This window comes from Eutrema salsugineum, unplaced genomic scaffold (assembly GCF_000478725.1).
Source record: "Eutrema salsugineum unplaced genomic scaffold, Eutsalg1_0 scaffold_11, whole genome shotgun sequence".
NCBI classification, from domain to species: Eukaryota; Viridiplantae; Streptophyta; class Magnoliopsida; order Brassicales; family Brassicaceae; genus Eutrema; species Eutrema salsugineum.
In genome coordinates, this window is record NW_006256901.1 from 6747789 (window position 1) to 6758319 (window position 10531).

The following is a 10531-nucleotide window of genomic DNA, read 5'->3' on the forward strand; positions in this document are numbered from 1 at the left end:
GCTCAGGTCCATCAGGGACACGCTCATGGTAACCAGAACCAAGACCTACCTCAAGTTAACCAGCCACAGCCCCACCCAAACCCACCCATACGTCATCAGCCTCCACCAGTCTTTGTTGGTGAGAATGACCGAGCTTATGCACACCAGTATGGAGCAGGAATCAGGCCACCTCCTGTCCAAAACAACAACTTTGAGGTGAAGGCCTCTTTGATCAATATGGTTCAGAATCAGAAGTTCCATGGCTTACCTATGGAGGATCCCTTGGAGCATCTGGATCAGTTTGACAGAGTTTGTGATCTCACTAAGATCAATGGGGTATCTGAAGACAGCTTCAAACTGAGATTGTTCCCATTCAGCCTTGGAGATAAGGCACATCAGTGGGAAAAGAACCTCCCAAGAGGATCCATCCACACATGGGAGCAATGCAAGATTGCCTTTCTATCCAAGTTCTTCTCAAGCTCAAGGACTGTAAAGCTAAGGAACCAGATTTCCAGCTTCACTCAACATTCTAATGAGACCTTTGGAGAAGCTTTGGACAGGTTTAGAAGCTACACAAGTAAGTGTCCACATCATGGCTTTTCAGAAGCCTCCCTCCTTAGCACCTTGTATAGAGGAGCTGTTCCTAAGATCAGGATTCAATTGGACACAGCATCAAATGGAAATTTCTTGGCAAAAGAAATCAATGCAGCTATGGAACTTGTTGAGAACTTAGCCATGAGCCAAGACACTTATGGGGAAGATTATGATAGAAGCTATAGAGGAGAAGATTCTGATAGACACCAAGGGCTGGAAGAGAAGTTTAAAGTGTTGAATAGAAAGCTTGACAAAGCCCTAGCTGCCACTCAAAAGCCTATACACTATGTGAGTGAGGAGAAGAGATGCTTCACAAATATCAATGAAGAGGGTCTCACTCAAGAGGAGTTGAACTTCATTGGGAATCAAAACAAGTTCAATGGTTACAACAACTTCAACAACCACCAGAACTTGTCCTATAGGAGCAACAATGTGGCCAACCCCCAAGACCAAATATACCCTCCTCAAAGCTTTGCTCAACAGAATCAGTACCAAAATAACTCCCAAGGTCAACAGGGTTTTCAGCAACCAGCGGTTCAGAATCAAGTCAGCCTACAGCCAAAGGCTCCACCTCCTGGTTTTGGCCCACCAACTGTTCAACAAAGTCCTGATTTCAATGTTGTTCTCCAAAAGCTCTTACTAGGACAACAAAAGATGGTATCTGACCTGGAGACACTGGGCGCTAAACTAAAGTCTATTAAAAAGAACAAGGGCATCTGCACTTCTGAACCACAAGTCTCTCTTCCTGGTAAAGCTCTTCAAAACTCAAAAGATTATTGCAATGCCATCTACTCCAATGATGAACATTCAGCTGCTGTGCAAGAGATTGAAGACCTCCTTTATGGTCAAGTTTGTACTGAGAATGCACACACTCAAGTGGATGAGGACACCATTATAGATGATTTCATGGGCTTCTTACATGAACTCAATGAGGACATTGAGAGCAAAAGTGTGGGGGCAGCCGGTTCAGTTCTTTCTATTCAGCAAGGGAATGATTCAGTGTCTATTGAAACAAAGGAGCTGCCAACTGGTCAAGCAAAGCTAAATGATTGTGCCTCCACCTATGAATCAACTCAGATGAAGCCCACCTCCCTCCCAAAGCTAGGCAACCCAGGGAAGTTCACCATCTCTTGCACTCTTGGAAACTTTAGAGTTGAGAATGCTTTGTGTGATTCAGGCTCAAGTGTGAGTATAATGTCTAAAGATATGATGGAAAAGCTAAAGGTCAAGTCTATAACGTCCTACCCCTCTTCCATCACCTTTGGTGATTCCTACTCCAAGAAACCATATGGATTTTTAGAAGACTATCCACTTCAAGTTGGTGAATGTGTGATCCCCACTGATTTTGTCATCATGAAGATGAAGAAGACCAAAGAGCTCCCCCTATTGCTTGGAACTGCATTTCTCAACACCACTGGTACAATGATTGACTTTGATACTCAAAGATTGGTGCTTACAAAGGTGGATAAGGATGTCTTTTACCCTGTTCAACCACCTTTAGCTGAATTTTGTGGATCAGTTGTTCAAGAGATAGAACCCCCTAAGGTACTTGAGATGAAGTATGTAGGAAGTGCTGGGATTTTAGGTGGATCCCAATCTCTCTCAGCTGTGGAAATGGAAAAAGAACCTCACACCAACTCTGTTTACAAGGATGGGACTGAACAGCCATTGATCAGAGAAGAAGACATCTTGCTCTCATGGTCTCCTACACTTAGTGATCTAAGGATGATTAACACCAAAAGTGATGGCTCAGCATCAGAAGACAAGAGTATTAAACCTGATCTTTCTTCTCAAGAATTTGATCTCACTACTTGGGTAGATGATGATGGTTCTCTGAAGTATAATCTGGATTGCAATGGAAAGCCAGGTCTGTTTGCTGAAGTGAGGGCATGTCTCACAAGAGCCATCTTTGATAAAGACCCAGATGGTATTCAAGAGCTGGTGGACAAAGGTCTCAAGGTGGGATCTCAAGGACAAGGGTCTAATGGTTCCCAAAGGCAGCAAACCAACTCAGCTTTCTTGCTCAGGACCATTGAAGTGCTGAAGAGCATCAGTGCTCAACCTCACCCCAGCTAAAAACAGGTTTTTCAAAGTCAAACTTAATGACTTTAAACAAAGTGCTCTTGGGAGACACCCCAAGCTTATCCTTGTATATAATCTTTTTATTCTTTTCTCTCATTTCTTTTTATGTTTTGGGATCTTTTGATGAGTTTTGTGAGTTGGTCTCAGGTTCTAGGTGATTTTTGGAGGACATAGCTCAGTGATGAATGGAATGGAGCATGTGAAAGGGCTTATAGAAGTGTCTAAGGTTTGAAAAGCTTGGAGGGCGCCTGAGTGCTACCTAGATGTGCGGCTTGGTGCAAGAAGAGCCCAGGTCGCAGCCCAACTCGCAATTTACTCTGGCCTGGGCGTGCTACCTGGTGTAAGAAGTCCAGGCCGCAGCATGGGAAGTATGGCCGAGGTGTTTAAGTGACAAATCCTGCGAGATGGTCGTGCTACCTAGGAACAAAGGAAGCTAACCCGCATGAAGACTCGCAAATTACTCCAAGTTAGGCGTGCTACCTGGGAAGCATGGAGGCTATGCCACAGCATGGGAAGAAAGGCCAAGGTATCTATGTCCCAAAGTCTGCGAGTTGGTCCAAGACAAGTCCATGCCGCACAAGGGAGTTCAGGCCAAGCAAAATCCATCTCCAAGTGTGTCTGGCCTCATCTGGTGCAGATACACATCTCCAAGTGTGTCTGGCCTCATCGTGGTGACAGATGATGAATTTCCACACGAATTTGCGGATGTCCTCCGCGGTGATCCGGGCGTATGATTCAGCCTCGACCCACTTGGTGAAGTACTCTGTCATCACCAGGAGAAAACGCTTTTGGCGGGATCTGGGTAAGGGTCCCATGATATCCATTTCCCAACGCATGAAAGGGTATGTCGGTGATGCCGTGGTGAGGAGTTCGGTTAGTGAGTGTATCATAGGGCCGTGGTGTTGACACTTTTCGCACCGGGCTGCGAACTTGTTACAGTCTTGGACCATGGTCGGCCAGTAGTGCCCTTGATTGCGGATCTTGAGTGCGAGAGCGCGGCCACTCGAATGACTTCCCCCAGCGCCTTTGTGAATTTCCTTCATCACATCGATGATCTCGTCTCCGTGGAGGCAGCTGAGTAGGGAGCCCGTTTCGCTTTACCGTAATAGATTGTCATTGGTCTGGAAGTACTTGGCGGCCTTCTTTTTTAATCTCCGAGCTGCCCGGCAGGCTTCTGGGACAGTGTCGTCTACGATATAAAGCAGGATATCGATTCGCCAGTCGGGCTGTTCGGGCTCGGGCAGAAGAGATGGCAATTCTTCGTTGCCCAGGGCGTCTTCCTAGTCTTCATTGAGCTTGTCGGCGAGGAACTCATTGATCAGACAGATTCTTTTTGGTAGCTCGATGCTGGGAGAGTCGATGCTTTTGATCGGGATCACGCGCCGTTGAGTTGGATCTAAGGTTGAGGCCAGGGCGGCTCGGGCATCAGCGGAAGTGGTGCCTCCTCGGGGAATTTTAGTGAGGCTGAATTCCTTGAACTCGGAGGCTAGTCCTTGGACCACCTTGAGGTAGGCCTCCATGCGGTCGTTCTTGGCTTCGTATTCGCCGCTGAACTGATTTGCGACGAGTTGAGAGTCGCAGTACGCTTAGATCTTTTTGACAGGCGTAGGTCGGCTATCAAGGCCTCGTACTCTGCCTCGTTATTTGATGCTTGGAATGCTAGGCGGAACGATTGCTCCCATACTTCGTGTGTTGGCGATTGCACACGTATGCCGATGCCATAGCCGTGTTTTGAGGCCAAGCCATCGACCTGGAGGCTCCATTTTTCTTCGGGCTCGTCGTTTATAAGCTCTGGAGCTAGTTCCACCAAGAACTCGGCCAATACCTGGGACTTGGCAGCCGTGTGGCCGCGGTAGTCAATGTCGTATTCGCTAAGCTCTACTGCCCACTTCGTCAATCTTCCGGACTGACTCGGGCTATGGAGGATTGTCCGGAGTGGATGGGTTGTGAGGACGGTGATTGTATGAGACTGGATATACGGACGAAGTTTCCGGGCTGCGACTACGACTGCTAGAGCGAGTTTTTCCACGGTAAAGTATCTGCTCTCTTCTCTGTCCAGAGATTTGGACACGTAGAAAACGGGCTTATGCTCCCCCCGGTCTTCTCTTACGAGCACCCCCTAACCGCTGAGGTGGAGACTGCGATGTAAAGGTAGAGTGTTTCTCTTTCTTCGGGTTTAGCCAGGACAAGAGGCGTGGAAAGGTACTCCTTCAGCTGTTGGAACGCCTGCTCCCACTTCTCGTCCCACTCGAATCACTTATTGCCGCGGAGCAGTTGAAAGCGGTTTAGAACGGCGATCCTTCCAGTGAGGCGTTAGACTTCGCGGGTGTTTCTTGGCGATTGTAGCTCGAGGACGGCTTGGATTTGCTTTGGGTTTGCCTCGATCCTGCGCTGTGTGACTACATAGCCAAGAATTCGCCCAAGGTGACACCGAAGGTGCACTTCGCGGGGCTGAGCTTCATGCCGTATTCGTTCAGAGTTTTGAAGCACATTTTTAGATGACCGACGTGATCACCTGCTACCATAGATTTCACGAGCATGTCGTCTATATTGACCTCCATCGTGTGGCTGAGCTGATCGGCGAACATCTTGTTCACAAGGCGCTGGTAGGTGGCCCTGGTGTTTTTGAGCCCAAACGGCATGACTTTGTAGCAGTAGGTCCCACGGTCTGTGATGAACGCTGTCTTTTCTCTATCGTCAGGGTGCATAAAGATTTGGTTATAGCTCGAGAAGGCGTCCATGAACGAGAGTAGCTCGTTCCCCGCTGTTGCCTCGACGACCTGGTGGATTCTTGGAAGGGGGAAGCAGTCCTTCGGCCAGGCCTTGTTGAGATCGGTGAAGTCCACGCAAACCTTCCATTTGCCGTTTTTCTTTTTTTACCACGACCGGGTTTGCGAGCCAGTCCGGGTACTTCACCTTGGTGATTTGTCCGGCTGCCGTTAACCTATCAACTCGTCGTTCACGGCTTGGGCACGTTCAACGCCTAACTTTCGTCTCTTCTGCTTGATGAGGCGGAAGGTCGGATCTATGTTAAGCTAGTGGCTGCATATGGCCTGGTTGATGTCGGATATGTTGCCGGTTGACCAGGCGAAGCTAGATACATTCTGCTTGAGGAACTCGACGAGTTCGGTCTTGATGCTTTCCTTAAGGTCGGCCCCAATGCTGACACGATGATCACTGTGATTGGGATCGATGCTAACTTGGACGATGAGATCTCGAAGAGGACGATCTGTCTGGCTCGGTTCGCCTGAAGCTCTGGTCCGACGACGTTGCAGATAGGAACTCCTTTGCGGCCTATCGTGGCGCAGAGCTGAGTGCGGGCGGCGTTGCAAAGCTTGTACTCGATTATGAAGCACGAACGCGAGACTCTCTGGTCGCTCCAGACTGTGAACGTTCCGGCCTGGTTTGGGAATTTGAGGCACTGGTGATAGGTCAAGTGACCGCCTTCATCGAGTGCAGCCAAGGGGTTCTGAGGATGATGTTGTCTACCCGTGATGGTCCCTATCCGTGATGGTCACTTGATGGTCCCAACCCGTGATGGTGTCTCCGGCGAAGCCAGTCAGGAGAGTGAGGGACGACTTCATCTCGACGCTGCGCAGGTCCATCTTCTCGAGGGTTTCCTTGAAGATGAGATCTACCGAGCTGCTCGTGTCGACAAGTACCCGAGTCACGTCGCAGTCGGCTACGCGAATTTGGATGACGAGGGGGTCATTGTGAGGTTGGTCGACGCCCTCATCGTCCTCCTTGGAGAACGTTATTCCCCTACCCCTTGTGTCCTGAGCGTTGGTTTCTCTTATTTTGGCCACCCACATCTCTGTCGGGGTGGATTTTCGCTCGTGGACTTTGATCGAACGAACCGAGTCATTGCAGGACAGGAGACCACCCATGATCATTCCAATCATCGTCCAGGCTGGCGGTGGGGACGCTTGTCTTTGAGGCGCGACCTGCTGTTGGACTGGTTGAACTCTGTTATCCTTGCGAGAGGGAGATCGCTGACGTCGATTATCCTGCTGAGCTCGGTTGTCTGGACGACGTCGATTATCGTTTCGACCTCGGCCGTTGTTTCCTCGCGGCTGCTGTTGGTCGGGGACTCTTATTTCTCCTTTCTGGTATTGAGCTAGGAGGGCTTCTTGAAGTTTGTGGCACTGCTCGGTTGAGTGCCCTTTCAGCTGGTGGTACTCGCAGAAAGCCTGGTTGTCTCTAGTCACGAGAGCGGCGGCTCGCTCTTGAGGGGCGACGACCTGTGTTGGGGGAGTTGCCACGACAGTTCGGTACCATTTGTTTGACGGGAGAGGTTGTTGATAGTATTGTTGGGACGGGCTGGGGATAATTGTCTCAGGTCGGTTGTACTGCATATCGACTGCGCAGTGAGGGCCGTCCATATGAGGTCGGTGCGTCGCTGACGAGGAAGGTCACGGCTTGCCTGCGCTGGTATTCTTCGTCGTAGTGCTGGCGGGGCTCGTGATATTCGTCCTGAGTTTTCTCCTTTTGAGGCGGGTTTTTCTCGGAATTGAGCTTCCTGAGACTTGCTCTCTCCTCCTCGACTTCGATGAATAGCCCGGCACGGTGTAACGCGTCTTCCAGGGTCCGCGGCTCATTGAGCTTTAACTCGTCCTTGAAGGCCGATTCGAAATGGAGGGTTCCTCAAGGTGGGATGGCGGATTTGTCTGATACCGAGGCTCAGGAGGCCGTTACTTTGAAGCGCTCGATGAACGACCGAAGTGACTCCTTGGGTCCCTGGCTCAAGGCCCAGAGATTGATGATTAAGGCGGAACGCTGGATGTAGATGGAGTAATGTTTGAGGAAGGCGGTCGAGAGAGTCTTGAAATTATCGATTGAGTGCGTCTCCAGCCTGGAGAACCAAGTCAGGGCGGAGCCGACCAGGTTTTCCGTGAAGAGTTGGCAGTATCCGGCCTCGCGCTCGGGTGTGAAGTGAGCTCGTCCCATGGCAATGGTGAATGCCGTGAGATATTGCTTAGGATTGGTGTTTCCAGCATACGGCGGGAGCTTTACCTTGCTAACGTGGCGAAAGGGAGTGGATGCGATTCGGTGCGTGAAAGGCGTGTTTTGCGTCTCCTGCAGGACACGATCTATTTCAGGGGCCGAACTCGTGGCTCGATGGACATTGGAGGTCATCTCGCAGATTTTTGCCTTGATAGCCTCAATTTCTGCGTTGCGGTCTCGCTCTGCGACCATCTGTCGGAACGCTTCCGGGCTAGAATGCTGAGGATGCATTTCAACCGAGTGATTTGCCAGCTGGGCGGATCTCCAGCTTGGTCTCGGATCTCCGGCTTGGTCTTGGGGAGTCGTCGAAGAGGTTTCTTTGCAAGCGCAGCACTTCTGAACGATGGGCTTCTTCTAGGCCGCGCTCGATCGAGGACTTGGGGTTCTCTGGTTGGTTTGAGTGGGCTCCGCGCCCGGACGTGAGCTCGGCGAACCTTCGATCAGTTTGGCGGGTCATCTCATCCATTCGTTTGAGCAAGGGCGTGCTCTCTGCTTGCCAGAGTGGTCAGTTCGGCTATAGCATGCAGAAAGACATGTGCCAGACTTCCTGGCAACGCCATTGGCTCAAAGATCTGGTGGGGCGTGTTTTCTGTTGGCACGGGCTCTAGAAAGAGCGGCGGCGCTGGTGGCTGCGATGCCGGCACATGATCTCTGTCGGCGCGGCGGTCTCCTTGGGGTAGAGAACTGACGAGGGCGGCGCGAGCGCTGCGGGTGTCTTGGTTGTCGATTTTGCTGTTGCTACTGATGATTTTGACATTTCCGAGGTTGAGGGCGGTGTTCCTGCCATTTTTAAATCCTTCTTTTGCGTGTAAAAAATCTCTAAAGCCCTCCTCCTTCTAGCACCAATTGTTGATCCGAGTGATCACTGAGTATGTTTAAGATGAGTAATGATGAATTTGGGGGCGAGATTTCCGTATAATAAAAACGATTTAGTTTGGAAGAGGAAAAGAGGTCAGGTCGGAATCGTAAGCGGTTTTATAAAGAGAGAATATTTAGAATTTCGAACTAAGTCTGAAGAGAATTCAGTTCGGCGTTCTAAATACTGTTACAGCGAGCTCGGTCTGAGAGACAAGCGTTTGTTTATATAGAGAGAGTGTAATAATTTCTCGATCCTGTCATAAATGATCTAGAAGAGTTTTTATAGCGGAAGTCGGGAGACGAGTTTCCTCCAAATCGAGATAACGTGGCAACTCCAGCGCATCGCGCGGGTATGGCATCTCGAGCCGCGCGTTTGAACTACTCCGCGGCGAGTGATGATGGTCTTTCGTCAAGCTACTTGCGCAGATAGGCCACTGTAGACGAATTGTTTCTATATGTGTCAGGTTCTGCTCGGCTCCGTGCACTGTAGATCGGCGTCGTGATGATGACGATTTGGGCAGAGCCATACTGACTGGACTTGTTGATTTTGACTGGACTTTTGTTGACTCGACTCATGGGCTTTATTCTTCAAGATGGGCCTAGCTAATTGGGGGTGCTAAGCCCACCTCCAACACTAGTTGGAGCTGACTTTTGTAATCTTGCGACATATTGAGTAGAATTGTGAAGATACCTATCTTCTTAGAGATTTTGGATTATGGAAATTAGTAAAGAAGATGATATTTACTGTACCCGTACCCGTCTCAGTGCAACTTAGATATTTAGCTTTTTGTTGCTGGTGCGGGATTGTGGAGCTCGGATCTTTGATGTGCTATTCTCGTAGAGTGAATATTGCATTCTTTATTAATTTCCTCCATTTATCTCTCGTGAACTGGATGAGAAACGGACTGACGACGAGGTGCTTCTTTTTTTTCTGAGCTTGGGATGATAGCTGTTGAGCGTTGGAGCGAACGGTGGAGATGGCTCAAGTCGGAGACGCTGCAGTTTACCAGGAGATGCAGGTTTGGTCGGAGTTTTACCGGATTTGAATTGATGAGAACTGCATCTGTTTCACTGTCGAGCAAGGATCGTGAACATCATCGTCAAAGGTGAAGGTGGTGTGGGAGATGGGCTTCAATCTTTACATCTACTTGGGCCAAAATCTGGGCCCGATATCTCATAACCTAATTAAGCCCAATAGAAATGAGATCTGATTTCCCTGCAACACGATTTGGTTCGTTGCAAGAACAGCGTTCGATTTGGCGGCGATGATAGCTGAGAAGCTCGAACCAGTTGATTGCTGATGTGTGACCTTGAACAGAAGGACTCGTAGTGAGCTATCTCCTAGCCCCTATTCCCTTCTTTTTTTTTTTTAAAGAAAAGAAAAGGCTTGCAGATTTACTAAAGCTAGCTTTGATGAGACGGAGGTGTTTGAAGCTGAACGGAGACTGGAGAAGAGATGAACGCCGAGTTTGCCGGTGGAGAGGATATATATCTGTATTTTAATATGAGCTGATCTCAAGGTGTAGTCGTTGAGATCCCCGTCTTGATGAGTTGATGGCAGAGAATAGTCCCCTAGATCCCCTTTTTTTTGTAAATAAAAACAAACTGGCTTGAAGTACCCATTGTGATGTTGTCCACAACGAGCTGCTTTTCTTTTATGTTGAGCTTGATGTCTTGTTGAGGCGTTGATGTCTTGTTGAGGCGTTGATGTCTGATGAATTCAAAATGAGTTCGTGAAATGCCTTTTGAAGACTTAAAGTCAGGATCTGAGAAACCGTTCTCCATATGGGTTTGAGCTTGTTCTTGAATAGAATTTGTTCATGGGCGAACAAGTTAAACCGTAGGTAGGGTACTTCATCTTTTTGGTCTCTTAATCATCTTAGAGCATAACAACACTATCTTTAGGGTGGTCAAGATTGCTGTGGTGGTGAGGTTAGAGTGGGGGGCTCGCACACAAACTGAAATAAAGCTGTGGAAGCTCGTTTCGCTGGTCGGCATCTGGTTCGGTATGAGA

The 10531-nt window shown here is 49.1% G+C and overlaps 1 non-coding gene across 1 annotated transcript; it reads right to left on the reverse strand.

The window, feature by feature from the left end:
* Window positions 1-471: 471 nt before the first annotated feature.
* Window positions 472-578, reverse strand: LOC112090071. The gene has a single exon (XR_002901430.1). It is a non-coding gene; the product is annotated as a small nucleolar RNA R71 (small nucleolar RNA).
* Between the last annotated feature and the right edge of the window lie 9953 nt (window positions 579-10531).